The 15,006-nt window shown below is 45.7% G+C and overlaps 1 protein-coding gene across 2 annotated transcripts in view; it reads right to left on the reverse strand.

The window, feature by feature from the left end:
- Window positions 1-15,006, reverse strand: part of EVA1A (eva-1 homolog A, regulator of programmed cell death) — a 186,281-nt gene that overhangs the window by 49,944 nt on the left and 121,331 nt on the right. The window contains exon 1 of one of the 2 annotated variants that reach the window (XM_088520116.1): window positions 12,606-12,737. The exons of the other annotated variant lie outside the window; for it this stretch is intronic. The gene's annotated coding sequence lies outside the window, so the exon portion shown is untranslated. Of the gene's footprint in view, window positions 1-12,605; window positions 12,738-15,006 lie in introns of those variants that run through there. 2 annotated transcript variants of the gene reach the window in all.

Genomic DNA, 15,006 nt, shown 5'->3' on the forward strand with positions numbered 1-15,006 from the left:
ACAGCTTTTTGACTGAATTTTCTTTCTTTTTTAAAGGCTGCTTTTCTTTTTTTTCTTCTTTTTTTACATCTATTATCTCATCAGTAGCAACATGGTTTTTTTTTTTCTTTTCTGGCCCCATTCCACAAGCTTTCTGGGTCAGATGGTGGTATTTGTTTTAATGTAACAAATATGGTTGCTAACCAAGAAGAGGCAGATGTTATCCCGGAGAACATTCCCTACACAATCAGTTTCTTCCATCTGAATTAAGTAAAGTATATTTAAAAACTTGTCTAAAGTAACTGCTCCAGAAACCAGTAAACAGCCATTTCTTAGTGGAGAATCTTCCAAACCCACCTGGATGCCACCCTGTGCCCCGTGCTCTAGGTGTCCTTGCTGCAGCAGGAGGGAAGGTTGGACTAGATGATCTCTAGAGGTCCCTTCCAACCTCAACCATTCTGGGATTCTCCGATTCTGTGATTCTGAGAATGAATGATACCCCCAGCCTTAGTTCCCTGCTGCCATGCACCTTATCAGATACACCTCCACCAAGCATTGCAAGCACTGCCAGGTCTGAGGAGCACCAATGTAGACTTTGCCTACCTTGGCTCATCCAGAAATCCAGACAAGGTAGAAATGGGCCTATATGTTTAGGGAATAATTTTCTGAAAAAAAGCCATCACCTGGTGAGGTGTTTGTTTAATCGTTAGGACCCCTGAAGACTTTCTGGAGCCCCACGACATTCTACCAGTAGCCTTAGCCCAGTTGTGGTGACTCTCCAAAGAAACCAAAAAAAAAAAAAAAACGAAAGGAAAACCAAAAATCTCAGCAGACTAAATGAAGGCAGATGATTTGGCTCTGCAGCCTACCAACATGTTCACAGCCAGTTACTACAGGGCCACTGAGAAGCAATAACTCTTGCTCATCTGCAGCCCCCGAAGCTCCGATAGACGCGTGCTCCCATCTGCTATCGCTCCATCATATGTGCGAACAGCCGGCTCGTGCTTGCAGGGGACAGTCCTGCAGCACCGACGGCAGAGGCATCTGCTTGGAGGGAGCAGATCCTCACTTGGCCTAAATCGGCCTTTCCTAAGGTTCTGCTGGGAAGGCGGGTGAGAGATCATGGCCAAGCAAAGCTAATCCTCGAGAAGCAGAACAGACATCAACCACAGCAGCAGAGGGCTCCAAATTTCCAAAGGGTCCTCCAGACTTATGTAGGAGCACCAATGACTTGACATTGCAGAGGTTAACTTGCCACAGCAAAGGGAGAAACATTTTAAATTAGAGGCAGGAATATTTATTAGCCAAGAGAAAAACCTGCCTGTCCATGGGGATCTGACTTGGTAAACACAAAAAAAACACAAATCAACCTAATCGCCTGGCCAGTCCCTCACCCCACATCAAGCCAGTGCATCGAGCCAGTCCCCTTTGCTCTCCCTGCAGGAGCCTGCACAGCTTTCCCTCTCTGAAGTTTGCTTACATTACTGCTCCCTTTGCTGACTTTGGCAGCTTGCTCAAGCCTTTGCAAAACTATTTTTTCTTGGATATACTTAATCTATCTTATTTTTATCCCATCTGTGAGAAAAAATGGCCTCAGCGCAAACAGATCTGCTTAGCAATGCTGCCAGCTATACAGACCCCGTGACCTCCTGCTTAGGCTGCTGTAATGTTTTCTGTTTATCTGGTGCTGCTCCTGGGCGCTCACCCATGTCTTATCCCTAACACAAAATGCATTTGCAAGGACTCTTAAAGATTTCTTAAAGGTGATTTAACTATTTATCATGTCTACTATATGGCTTGGAGTGGACTTCCAGGCCTTCCTTTTCCAAATAAAAATTTAAAGAGGTTAGACTGAAAATATTACTGAGGGATCTCATGTGTTCTCCATACATGGGACCTGTAAAACAAATTGGATGCATTCTCCAAAAGACTCCACTACAGTTCTGGGTGTCCTAAACAAGGATACAGACCTAACTAACGGTGCAATGACTGCTTCAAAAATGTATGGGGTTAAGCACAGAGATATGATGATGGTGGAACCATCACTGCAAAGACAGTATCCCCTGAAAAACAAAGTTGGGTACCTGCTGTAATTTAAATGGGAGTTAAACTAGGGAAAATCTATTCACATTATAGAGGAGGACACACTGAATTGTCTCAGTGGTCATTTCTTGCCTTGTCTTTAGGAGCCCATGAAAATAATTGGGTTAGCTTATGTGGCAAGATGGCCATCAGAAGGATGTGACTTCAAGTAATACCTGCCTGGGGGAATGGGAGAAATACCCTAAGGGAAAGCACAATGTCCATCAGTTTTGATCCATTCTGTTTACTCATAAGAAAGGAGAAAAGAAAGGAGAAAAGAAAGGAGAAAGTCTGTGTAGGACTATGCTGTCTCATTGCATCCTGGAAGTCTTCAGGATACAGAGCAGGCAGGACTGTTGGTGTCCTTCTGCCACCCCAAATAACACTGTGTTAGCAATAAGCCTATGGTTTGGAGACAGTTGATGTTGTGTCATTACCAGGAGAAGGTCTGCAAAACCACTGTAAGCAACTGTTTGTAAATCTGCGTATACATCCATTCCCACCAACTGGAAATAGATGACTCAGTGACTGGAACAGGGATACACTAGCAGTATTTACAGGAAGCCAGATCATGCTTCTTTTTAAAATCAATAGTTCTAACTAAAATTTCCTGAAGTAAATGAGTAAAGCAATGATTTTTGTAAAACAATACTTACTTTTATTGCTTTGCTTATTATCCACATTCCCTCCTTCTGAATAAAGGAGCAGGACATATGCTGGTCCTTCAGTTAGAAAGGATGGATAAGTCAAGAAACAGTTTCACATTGCTTGATCTTCTTGTAAATAAACCCATGGTGCAGCCTGTGCAGAATTGCCAAATGACTGTCACTAAAGCTGAATAAAAGAAATCAGCTAAACTTTGAATGTTCACCTCTTATTTTTATTTTCCCCGGTTTACTTCTGGGTGCGTGGCCAAAACAGGCATTTACACCTATGGGTCTTCTCCATTTGTTAGCAGATCATGTCCTCACATGTTCTGGCCCATAGTTGAAGGAACACTACTCCAGAGGATGGTGCTGTGGGGTGCCCTCCTTGGCACGACAAGGAGTCTGAATCTTCTCGACTAAAGACTTCTGCACTTTCCCCACCTTTGGAAGCTGTATAGCTTCACGGAGCACCTACTCGCACCCTGGTAGGAGCACAGCAAGGTCCTTCTTGCACAACTCATGCAGAAGAACTGGAGCAGATGGAGGTCTAGGGGAGAGACATATACATGACTGCATTTTAACTTCTGAAAAAATTGAAAAGTGTGGGGGTTTTTTTGTGTTAATGTGTTTTCCTGATGTTCAGTCTGGCTCTTGTCCTTTTTGAGTAGCCTTCATCCGTTCCTTTCTGAAATGTGGGAGATAAAGGAGATTCCTCCTGTGAGACTGGGTGGTGAAGGAGGTATGATCATAGGTGGAGCAGGGGGGCATGAAAGATCAGGAACGTTTGTTTTCCTAAGGATTTCACTTAATAAAACTATCACCAAACTACAGGGCATTTCTAACCACTAATCACCCACTGCCTGGAAACTATTTCGAATGAAAGTTAATGTACAAAATCTGGTTGATGAAAGCCTTGAAATGTAGATCCTGGGAAGTCTGTGAACTCTAACAACTGTGGAGAAACAAAACCACAGTTTCTTTTTGTAACTTTGATCCTATTCGAGGGGCAATACACAGGCACATGTAACAGATATTTTTTCCTCTCTATTTTCCTGCCAAGGATGACATTTTAACTCTTTGTAAGCAGCTCTATCACTATTCCATGCAGCCTAGCCTCTATAATGTAACAGAATAAATAAATGCTACAGTTTTTCTACAGTCCCTCCTGGTAAACGGCAACAGCAATGAGCCTCTTTTCAGAGTAGAAGGGGCACAAAAGTTAAATTGAATTCAAACAGAAGAATTTGGGATTGTCGCACGTAACCAACCTCTGCATAGTGATTTAATCCATGAAATACTCAGGTGAAGCAATTGGAGATCAGAGATTTTCCTCCTGCAAACTGCAACCTGCCTTAGCATTGATTTCTTTTATTTGTCCTTCAAACCTTGCAAAGAAGATTTGTCACTATGTATCACCCCATGGCAGTGCAGCAGTTGAGCCAACTATCCAGCCATGGACGGCAGAGAAATGCCACCACAGATACCCTCAAGCAGTCCATGTCTCTTCCTAAGAGTTTCTGAGAAGGTTTATTTCTTACTTCTCTAAGACATGTGGTTCAATGGAAATGACAAGGTGGAACTAATTCCCTTAAAAGCCATCAAGATTTCATGCTAAGTTTCCTATTCCATGTGCTTTTGATCCTTGTGTTCTTATTGCCCAAAATTATTTTGAGGATTGAAATATCATGTCAATTTCCATAGGCAGGAGTTGAAATCCTGAGGGAGCTTCAAGATTTCCACGTAGTAATCTAGTCCCTGCAGTCTCCATCTCAAAAGTTCTGCTCAAAAGCAAGACCCCAATAGAGAAAGGAAAAGAGATGATGTAGCTCCTCAGTCACTTACCTTGTGGCTAATTCTCAAAACTGTAATGGCCTAGAAATAAAATATTATGCACGTTCAGAAGATAAACTGGACAAAATCACAACACAGGCAATCTGCATCCATTCAGCAATAAAGCAAGAACAAACATTGATTTTTTGAGCTTGAGTTTGGAATCTGCTCTTTCCTCCAGGAACAACAAAACCTCCGTTACAATTTTATGCATATATGCTCTGAAAATTTGCATGGTGTGAGGTCTCACCATGTCTTTTCTCAGGCAACATGCACAACAGAGAGCCAGGACAGTATTTTCTAACCATCCCTCATTACTAACACCAAGCAGTTCCACAGAGCTTTTCATCTTTTCAAGTATGTTGCAATAAGAAACAATGAATCCTAAGAAAAATGCTTTTGAGTTAGCACGATTTTGCAGTCGTATAAGATGACCTTTCTACCCTCATGACTGACAGGGTAAGCAGACAGCTTAGATCCTCCAGCTGCACCTAGTTCCCCCTTAGATCCATATTAATTCTGATGGCTGCAGGCCAACAGTAGGACCCTAACAGCAATTGCAATGGGAGTTTACTTTGGGTGCCTGCTTCAAGCCATGCTGCTGTGAAATAATTCTAGGCTGTGCAGGAGACATGGCAAGCCAAGTTAGGAAGTTTTATTTTTACCCTGTTGAACGGCCCTCCAAAGTTGTTTCTCTCAGGCAGGTGCTATTCTTAATTTCTTTGCTTGCATTCCTGTATCTCCCAGAAAATGTCTTTACTCCTTCCTCCCCAGTTCAGGTTGCCTTTTGCTGCTTGCTGCACACTTTCACTTTATCTCTGAGTGGAGTCAAACTGTGTCATTACAGGAAAAACATCAAAGGTCAAAAACGCTCTTAGGCTATTTCTATCTTAGTGAATTAAACAGTTCAGGACATGGATGCTGGAACTTGACCATCTATGCTGCTATCCAGTTATCTCGCAAGCTTTTGGCCTGAGGGAACCAGTACCTTCCCAGATAATTCCCACACGAGGCTCAGAAACCAGCATGTACCAACCACTTTGAAAGGATGGACCACTGGAGCAGAGAAACAGGAGACAATGCAGAGCCAGGCATCCATCTCCCAAAGAACATTCATAAAATATGTTCTCTTCAGAATAGGGAACTTATTTATCTGATTCTAGAAGTCACTTGTACTACTGCAACAGGAGAACCATTTGCATATGTTTTAAGGATATTTTACAAGCTCAAAAGGGCTAAAAGCAGCCTAGTGCGTGCAAGATTTGGCCCCACTGAACCTCCAGGTTTCCTTTAACTGCTCTTATCACACACGGGAGGAACAGCTAGAGTTTCGCTGTGAAAACCCTGCCGGCTCAGGGCAAATGAGTGCACCGTCTTTATCATTGTTGCCATGCCAAGGAAAGGAACAAATTTGCCCCCTGGGTTGAAGCTAAAGGAATGAAATTCTTGAGCCCTGCCTAAAATCACATGGGGTGCTTAGTTCGTCTGATGTTGTGCCACAGCAATTCACGGGCCCCGCTCTGCCTTGCTGTCCATGTTGCTGTGTGCTGCTCGGCGGGGAGCTGCACGGCTAAGGCAATGCACAGAAAAAGTTTCTACAAAGTCTCCTGCCTCACAGAGGCAGCTGCAGAAGATTACACAACAGTCAAGGTCTCGGTGGAGTCGGTGAACATTCCGTTGTTTGAAAATGAAGTCAGATTGCAGAGAAAGTCCTTCTCTGATAGCCACACGATCCCCTTCCTCACAAACCCAGCTTCTGCTTGTACATCCAACAAGATGGAGTGCCCTGCAGCCCACTTTGCAAATACAATTAACACCGATTAAAGCCAACGCCACTTCTCTGGATTGCAGCCTCTGCTTCGCACAATCAAAAGCCAAGCTCTGGCAAGCTGACTTCAGGCTACCTGTAATTCAGGCTACCTGCAAGTCTTACCAGGTGTCACAAGAACTATCCTGTAGGCATCTTACCATGACCCAGAGCACCTACTTTAAGTGCTCGGGGTTCCAGCACGAGCAATAAGAGCACACTGAGTTTTTGGTCGCTTAGAGGCTGCAAGCATTCATGTGCTGTCCCGGGGGACAGGGTGTCTCTGCAGGGAAACAAGGTGTTCTTGCATGCCAAGTGAGAAACAGCCTGTCAGCCAGAAACGCTAAGGATATATGTGAATAGGCACCTACGTCCTGGCTTGGTCCTCTCAGAAAATGGTTTACACAGCAAAGAGCGTCTTCCTAAACACCTACTGAGAAACAGCATTAGTGGTGCACAGGATGCTCCCTGCCTGACACCACATCCCAGCACTTTGGGCATATCTTTTCCAACCATTTACTTCTTTCCTGTGTATACCTGGCACCCGACACAACACCTTGCTGTGCCACTCATACCATCACTGTTCTCAACAAAGCTTGTTGTATTTGCTCTGCGAAACATGAAGTCAAGTACTCAGCTCCAAAACTGCTAGATATACTAATCTGGTTGTAACCACTGTCCTAAGGGGAAGCAAAGAAATTAGAAATTTAAGCTTACAATCTGTCAGCTAGTCCAAAATCAGAGCATTGTGTATAGTAAATAAAGAGAAACAACAAACCAGGAATCAGAGGAATTTGAGTCTTTCATGGTCACTGATGTAGTAAATCAGCGCTGCAATTCAGCACAGCCAAATGTAGTGTAAAGTAATATGTCTGAGGGAAAGGACTGTACTTGAAAGCACATATTTAAATGTGACATTCATGCACTATACCTAGGAAAAAGGAGGCTGGTTTCACTAAAGGAAAATAAACCCCTTAAGACTACACAATGGATGCATATATTAATAAATAATAGGGGGAAAAAAAAGGGATAAATAATAGGGGGAAAAAAAAGGGAACCCAAGTAGAATTTTAGGCTATGTCAGAGGGGAAACACAATGAACAGTGAAATAAAAAAGGAACAAAATGTATGTTATTAAACTACTGAAATTAAATCCAACCAGGAAACTACTGAAGAATATCTTGGTGATAGTGTGTCAGGTACCACTCTCCTGCTTTTACAATCTTTAGTAACTACAGTGACTGACAGCCAAGAAGCATACTCCAGATTTAATCAGTAGGCTTCCTCTGGTTATTTAAGTTATAGCTGGACATAGACGTTTAAATGATGGCAGCTTTAGATGCTCTCAGCTTTCTGTTACTTTTCCAGCCCCTGCACAAACAACTCCCACTTTGAAGGAAGACGGTCAAAGAGGAGAGAGTAGGAAGTGGTGGCCTTTCCTTTACAGACGGAGGAGGAGAACATTGAAATATCTAGGTTACGTGCAGAATCAGGGACAGTGCCAAAATCACATGGCCAAAACTTTTATTTCTGTAACCACAGAAAATCTCTGATGAACGTGGAACATTTTATGCACAACAGGTAGAAAAACATGCTTGGTCCAGTGAAAATCATCTGTCTCTGCCATGGAGGAGGACTCAGTGAGTCGCGCCACTTGGAATAAGAGCAAACCAACTCTGGCCATGGGCAGCAGAGGAAGACTCCTCATTTTTGGGTACACTGGATGGTTCTGCAATGCTGCAGATGGTCTGGGGTATACTCAGAGTGACTCATCCACAGCAAACTGCTGGGAACTTGCATCAGAACCATGAGGTCTGAGATGCTTTACCTGGGATTTCCAGCAGTGGCTCTATGGATATCAAGGTACTGTTCACACAGTGATCACCCCAGGCTTCCTCACCAGTCAAGTTTGTTCCTGGGGGTAAAGAAAACCTTTAACAGTTACCAGGACAAGCTGATCAAGAACTGGAGAAGCAACAGGACCTTCTCCATTCTGTCTCGAAAGAAAAATCTGGTATTTATTACAAAATTCCAGCCTCAAACTTCCTCCCACAGGATAGAGCAAGGAGGCCCAGAACTGTATGAATTAACCAAAAATAACACTTCTAGGGAGGGAGATGATGACTGAGGGGATTGCTAATAGGATGCAGAGGCCTCTCCCCCACTGCTCACCAGTTCAACTCCAGAAGAGGTCAAGAGTAAGTAGGAAAAACCTTTTGCTTCAAGATTTGTCCTTGGTAGCTTGTGACAAAGCAGCTGGTACCCTTAGCCAATCTCCCAGCAAGCAAGTGACTCTGCCACAGGAGTCATCAACACATCCGACAGCTCCATAAGGGGTCCCCAGTCAGAGGCTGGAAGAAGACAAAGATGTCCTTCCAGCCTCGGCATTAATCCCTTTCAAACAGTTGCAAGTCACAGGGTGACAAGGCTCAGACTGGTAGCAAACTTCCATCTCCAGCAGCAAAGGTATTTAAAAACACTGTTTGGAGAGGGAGGGAGAGGCATGCACCTTTTTGGATGTGTTTGGCCAGCCGTGGGGATTTCGTCTTGTTGACGCTGACCATCTCTGCTACGCATCCTCATTGCTATGGCAGTATCCCACAAACAGAGCAGTGAACAACAGCTCCCTGGAGCACCAAGGCAGCTCCATCCTCAAAACACTGCATTAGAAGAACGAAAATTTGTATTTGTGCATGAGAGCTGAAGACTCTCTGCAAATATTACCTTAATTTGTGCATTGCCACTCAAATACTGCAAGACCAGAGTTGCATTTAAACAAGAGCCAAGCAGGTGAACAGAGTGGGTTTGATTTAACCTGAGGGAGACAGCCAGGACCAAGCCATGAAGCACACGCAAGTGTTAGCAGGCCAAGCCAGTCCCAGGACGCTGCTGTTATTCCCTGTTGACCACAGGAACCATGGCAGAAGCAGGCAGCAGGCAACACGCACTTGGGTAGCACGCTGGAGCAACCTCCAGCAGGACAGCAAGCACCATGTGGAGCTAGTGCTCCAAAACCCAGAAAAGCAGCTCACATAAAAGGTCTTGCCAGAGCCATCAGAAAGCACCAGCCCTTGCAGGGCTCTCCTGGAGAACTCAGCTGTGACTGTGGGCCTGTGCAGCAGCCAAGAAGGTCTGACTTGGGTCTAGAAGCAGCCCAGATCTGCAGCTCTGAGCTGTCACAAAGCGAGGCTTGTTTGCCTAGGGCTTGTGTAAGGCACAGGAAGGGGCATGGGAAGCACGTGCTCACCCATCTTCTTGCAGAAAGCCTTCACAGTCCAAGACCTCTTACAGCACTGGTTCCTCAACTGCCATGAAGCAGCCCAAAAGAGAGGATTTACCCAAAGTAGTACTTTGGTGATGTAACTTAAGACAACAGGATTAAATTTAAACAGACAATTTATGTTGTGCAACAGGAAATATTTCCAGACAGTAAAGTCTGTTGGGCTCCAGAGCGCTTTCTCAAGGTAAGCAGCAGAACTGGAATCACTATCCTTTGACTCATCTGTCAAAGCTAAGTGAACACTCAAAGCGTGGAAAGGAGAACGCTCTTGTGCAAGGAGAGAGATGGGATGGGGACCCTTTGCTTTTACCTAGAACAAGGTTCTGCTAACAGAGCAGAAAGCTGAAATTTTGACAGGCAACAAAGCCAACAAAGTCAATAAGCTCCTGTTGATACTTCAGACCATTCAGTTCCTGTCATGATCTCACCCTCAGCGGGTTTGTCTTCTCTTGCTTTCTCCTTTGTAAGTCACAGATAAAAAGTGATGAAGGGTCTGCTTCTTATCTGCCCTCAACTGGTGTAAATCAGGAATAACTTCACTGAAAACAGTGGTGTGATGCCACCTTAAAATGAAGTGGGATCAAATTTAGATGCCAAAGAGTTACAGATCGTGTTGTTCTTACCTGAGGTGAGCTTCCACTACACCACTCATAGGTCAGGTTTTAGGACAGTTCAGGAATAGATTACCAAAAACTGCATTTGAGACAGAGGCCTTAACTCACCTCCCAAAACCCAAATAAAGGTCTGGATTTCTAAAGTGATTCAATCCCTGTTCACTGTTTAGGCAACTGAAAGTGGAAAGTGAAGCATGGGTGACCTCCACCTCATTGCCTTTCACAGGCAACGTAGAGAAATAAACCCTTCCCAGAGATGATTCAATTCACCAAAGAGTTGACTTATCTATTGGACTTTGCAAAGGTGTTAGGCTGTCACTCCATTTACTTCTCTATCAAGAAATACAAAAGACAGTTCCAAGCAAATACTGTTTCTTCATTTTCTTAGAGGTGCCAGGAGTGATTCCAGCGTCTCTCCTCCCTCTGTTACGTGAGCTCATTAGCCTCTTGGCTTCATCTCTGCTAGTAAAGCAAATCGTGCCAGAGCCCATTCTCTGGTCCCGAAGCCAAGTAGCACAGCCTGACACGTACATATTATTAAACTCCCTTATGCTCTAAAACAAGGTGGCCGCATCCAAACTGCCTTTTTACAGTGGTCTTGGCAAATGCTAGCCCCCAATGACACCTAGGAGCTGTCCCGGGCCAAAGCCACATTCAGGAACAGGCTAACTAACAACGTGGAAGTATAGATCTTCACGGCCAGTACAGATGTCGCCTAACCACACCAGGAATGCTGAAAGTGAAGAATATATTTTGAAAGATCAATTAGGAGTAGCCTGAGAAATGGGAACATTCAAAAAAGCATTCCCTACCCAGCTCAGTTTTGAAAATAAGCCTTTCATATGGGAACTGTTGAACAGGCTTTGAGGGTTTTTTTTTTTTTTTTTACCTAGAAAGGGACTCCCAGCACTTATGGGTCACTCACTGCTTACGGCAGCAAGACCAAGGAAGACAAGGCTGGCCATGAAGCAAGGACATTCCCCAGGCACGAGAGGGGACTTGCCTGAGCTGGAGGTAAGGGTGAAGGAGTCCGACAGCTGCTGTGTGTGATGTGCTCAGGCTGTGCTCAAGGGTCCCTTCTCACCTCGTCCCCTTGCACCTTTTCCCACTGCACTCCAACCCTGAGGAAGGGGAGTCAGGGAGGACTCCGACACAGAACTAACTGAAAAGACGGAGAGCTGAGAGCGCAACAAGAACTGAGCAATGACTTGGAAATAAATACAGCGGACGCAGTGTTAGGATCATTTTTCCCAGGGCCAACTCCCTGGTTTTTTTCTCTGACTTTTAATTAGCTGGTAAATACTCTACATATAATTGACCTTTCTAAATGCTACCGAGTTAGCTGGAGGCACTGGCTGCTAATCCTGCCTATGAAGACCCTGGGGTTGTGAACACTGGCACTGACTCTATCTGCCGGTGTATAATGCTCCGCAAGCTCTTTTTTTTTCCCCTTCACTTAGTGACATGTTGAAATTTACTGTCCTGTGTCAGGGAGTTCAAGAGAGCCTTTTAACTCCGCAAGCTCCGGGAACTCGCCCCAGCACATGCTTGGGGATTTATCTGTCAGCTCGTTATGCCGCGTTTGTCCAAGAAACAGTCAAGACGCAACGGGATTGACAGAAATAGCACATGAAGTCACATTCCCTCCACTTTAAAGCACAAAACACTTGTGCCGTTCCTGTGCAAAATAAATAAATATATGTGCGCGCACTGAGCAAATAAGGAGATCTCGGTGGAAAGGCAGCGCGGGCAGGTTTCACAGATGCCAACTAATTTGTGCCTGCTCCTCTTCTAGAGAACGTAATGTGGACTCTAGCAATTCTCACTTCTTTCTGGTTAGCAACGCGGCCACCAGGACTGTGCGCACCCACCAGCCCCTTGAGCGCTAAAATCTTTCCCCAGGGTAAACACTAGCCCGAAGCTGAAAGACAAACACGTAAGTGAACACCCCGCGCGCACCCAGCGCTGCTTCCTTCGCTTCTGCTCTCTGCCGCTGCCGGCTTTCTGCATTGCCCCACGCTGTTTTCTTCCTCCTTTAAATAGCTTTTTCCTTCCATCCGCCAACATATGGAGCCACCAGCGCCTGCGAAATAGCATCAATCCCGGCGCTCGCAGGCGCTGACCAGGCGCTCGCCAGCCCGGGACCCCAGCCCACAGCACCAGCATCCATCCTGCAGCTGCTTTGCCCACTGTCCCCACGCATCCCTGCAATGAGGGCTCCTCCAGGACGGTCCCCTTCGCCCCTCCACTGCCTCCCCACATCCCTCTCCCAGAGAAGTTGGCAAGAAGGGAGGACGCGGCTGCTCGCTCCGCCGCATGCTCCCCGCTGCCTTCCCCGCTCCTGCAAAAGCAAAAAGTTGTTTTACCCTCCGGTCCTCGGCGCCTCCCCAGCAGCGGAGCCCGTGGAGACCCCGGAGAGCAGGAACGCGGCGTGACAGGCGGGAGCAGGATCCGCGTCGGCTGTGCCCTCTCACATCCTCCCCAAAAGCCAGGGAGCGCGGCCGCGCGCGCCGCTGCGGGAGGGGAGCGAGGCGGCGAGCGCCGAGCCGGGCAGCAACAGGAAATGACACAGAAACTTCAGCGGGCTCCAATCCAAACTTGGCCCCTGACATGAAAGGGGAGGCAAATCGGAGGCGGGGTGGGGGGGGGGTAAGAATTTTTTCCCCCTCATTAACCAGCCTCAAAATCTGCTGATTGGGGAAAAAAAAAAAAAAAAAGACGTAGCACAGTGACGAGTTTTATTAAAGAAGGGGCAAAGGAATTCCCATCAGAGTTTATTTCTTTGGGCGGGAGCAAGGTGATGATGTCGAGCCCCCAGAGCTACATACGGTCGCGCTGCCTCCCCCGGCTCCACAGGCCCTTCCTCACTGCACGACTCCCATGTTCTCCATGGCTTTGTGGCCTCTCTGATCCCCCCAGTTGCTCCAGCTCACACTGAGGGGGCTGCGGACAAGGAGGGAGGGTCACTGGTTGCCCCGTGTGTCCTCTGCTGCTCTGAGCTGCTGGGGACCCTTTGGGGACAACACTGGCTGTGGGTCATGTGGCAATAAGCCCCAAGAGGTGGCTTTTGTGCTAACAACAGCATGAAGAAGAAAATCATGGTGGGCATGCAGTGAAGCCCTTGCCTTAATGCATAAAATCTACTGCTTTGATTGCATCAAGCTAAGAGGGATATCTTCCAGTAAGGCAAATCCTCTGAGCACTTTCCCACACTTAAGACACAAGGAGACTATGGCTATCCATCTGGGTGACAAATTTAAGGCACGCCTTGGACCTAATAGCTTGCATTCATGTTTCCTTGAAGGGAGCCCAAACTCAGCTCAATTTTAGGCTCCTTATAAATCCCATCTGTCATAGAATCATAGAATCATTATGGTTGCAAAAGACCTTCAAGATCATCAAGTGCAACTATAAACCCATCACCACCACGCTTGCTAAACCATGTCCCTAAGTGCCTCATCTACACGTTTGTCCTCGCAATACACAGAGCCTTAAGCCCTCAGGACAGGGTCCTACAAGACTTTCTAAGAAGGATGCTGGATCCTTTTGTCTTCCTTACTTGGGACCCATACTAGTGCCACTAGGATGCATGAGAAGGATTCTAGTTATGTCCACACAACAGGCCAGCCACTGGATCAAATGGAAGCTTTTTGCTTGGAAGTAGGTGAATCATCCCTCATCCTGCTCCAGAATATCCCATGAGATACGGTGAGTTATGTGGACAGTTGGAACCCTGGCCAAAACTCAGATTCAACTTTTTTTTTTTTTTTTTCCTGGAAGGAAAATACAGACACAGTCATCTTGGCCGCAAATATGAAAGTGGTAGGAGATTTTTTTTTGAAAATTTCTCCAGTTAAAGATGGCCTCACTGAGACCTCTCTGCTCCCTGATCAATTTAATAAGGAATGTAATACTCCTATTAAAATAAAATATTTCTATTTAATACTCTAGTAGAAATACTTTTAAGGCCAGAAGGGTCACTGCGATCATTCAGTCTGATTTCCTGCATAGCTCAAGCCACAGAGTGGTGTCCAGAGTCAACATCAGGACTGGTATGAATTATGTCACATTTTTCCAGGACAGATCCCACCTTGAATCAGAAGCTTTCAGTGAAGGAACTCTACCCTGGGTACGTTATTTCAGTGGCAGAGCATCTTTGTGAAGAAGACAGGCCGCCTTTTTAATCTGTATTTGTCGGCTCCGTTTCTCCACCCTGGCTGTGCTTTTGTCTCTGACTAACAAGCTCTCTCTCCCATGCCAAATATCTCTCCAACTGAGGATGTATCAACTCTGCCAGCTGAGGATGGGGCTGTTCATGAGACCAGATGCAGCCATCTCTGTGATCAACCCCATCAACTCACCCCAGGAAGTGAATCCACTCCACAACTCCAGAGGGTTTCCAGAGCATTTTGTGACTCTCAGGGGTCCTCATGATCACAACCGATCAGGTATGGACAGGGAAGGCAAAAGCCCGAGGAGCAGTTTCCCCTCAGTATCACAGGAATATTGTAAGTCTGGGCATAACTTGGGTTCTCCCGGTGTTTGGTTGGAAAGGACCCCACTTATGCAGCTTCAAGCAGTGACTAGAACCTGACATTCCCTTGCTTGACCTTGTAAAATCACAGGCAACTTATCTCATGACCTTGTCCTGAAGAACTGCACTGAAATAAGCTTTTTTAGTTTCTCACAGCAAAGCGGGGTTTATGGACAGACCACAAATCATGCCTGTTGCTCTTTTCAGATCAATTTCCACTGTATTAAAGTCCT

The sequence above is a fragment of the Tinamus guttatus genome, unplaced genomic scaffold (genome assembly GCF_059628265.1).
Source record: "Tinamus guttatus ecotype Peru unplaced genomic scaffold, ASM5962826v1 Tinamus_guttatus_pri_ptg000080l, whole genome shotgun sequence".
Lineage (NCBI taxonomy): Eukaryota > Metazoa > Chordata > Aves > Tinamiformes > Tinamidae > Tinamus > Tinamus guttatus.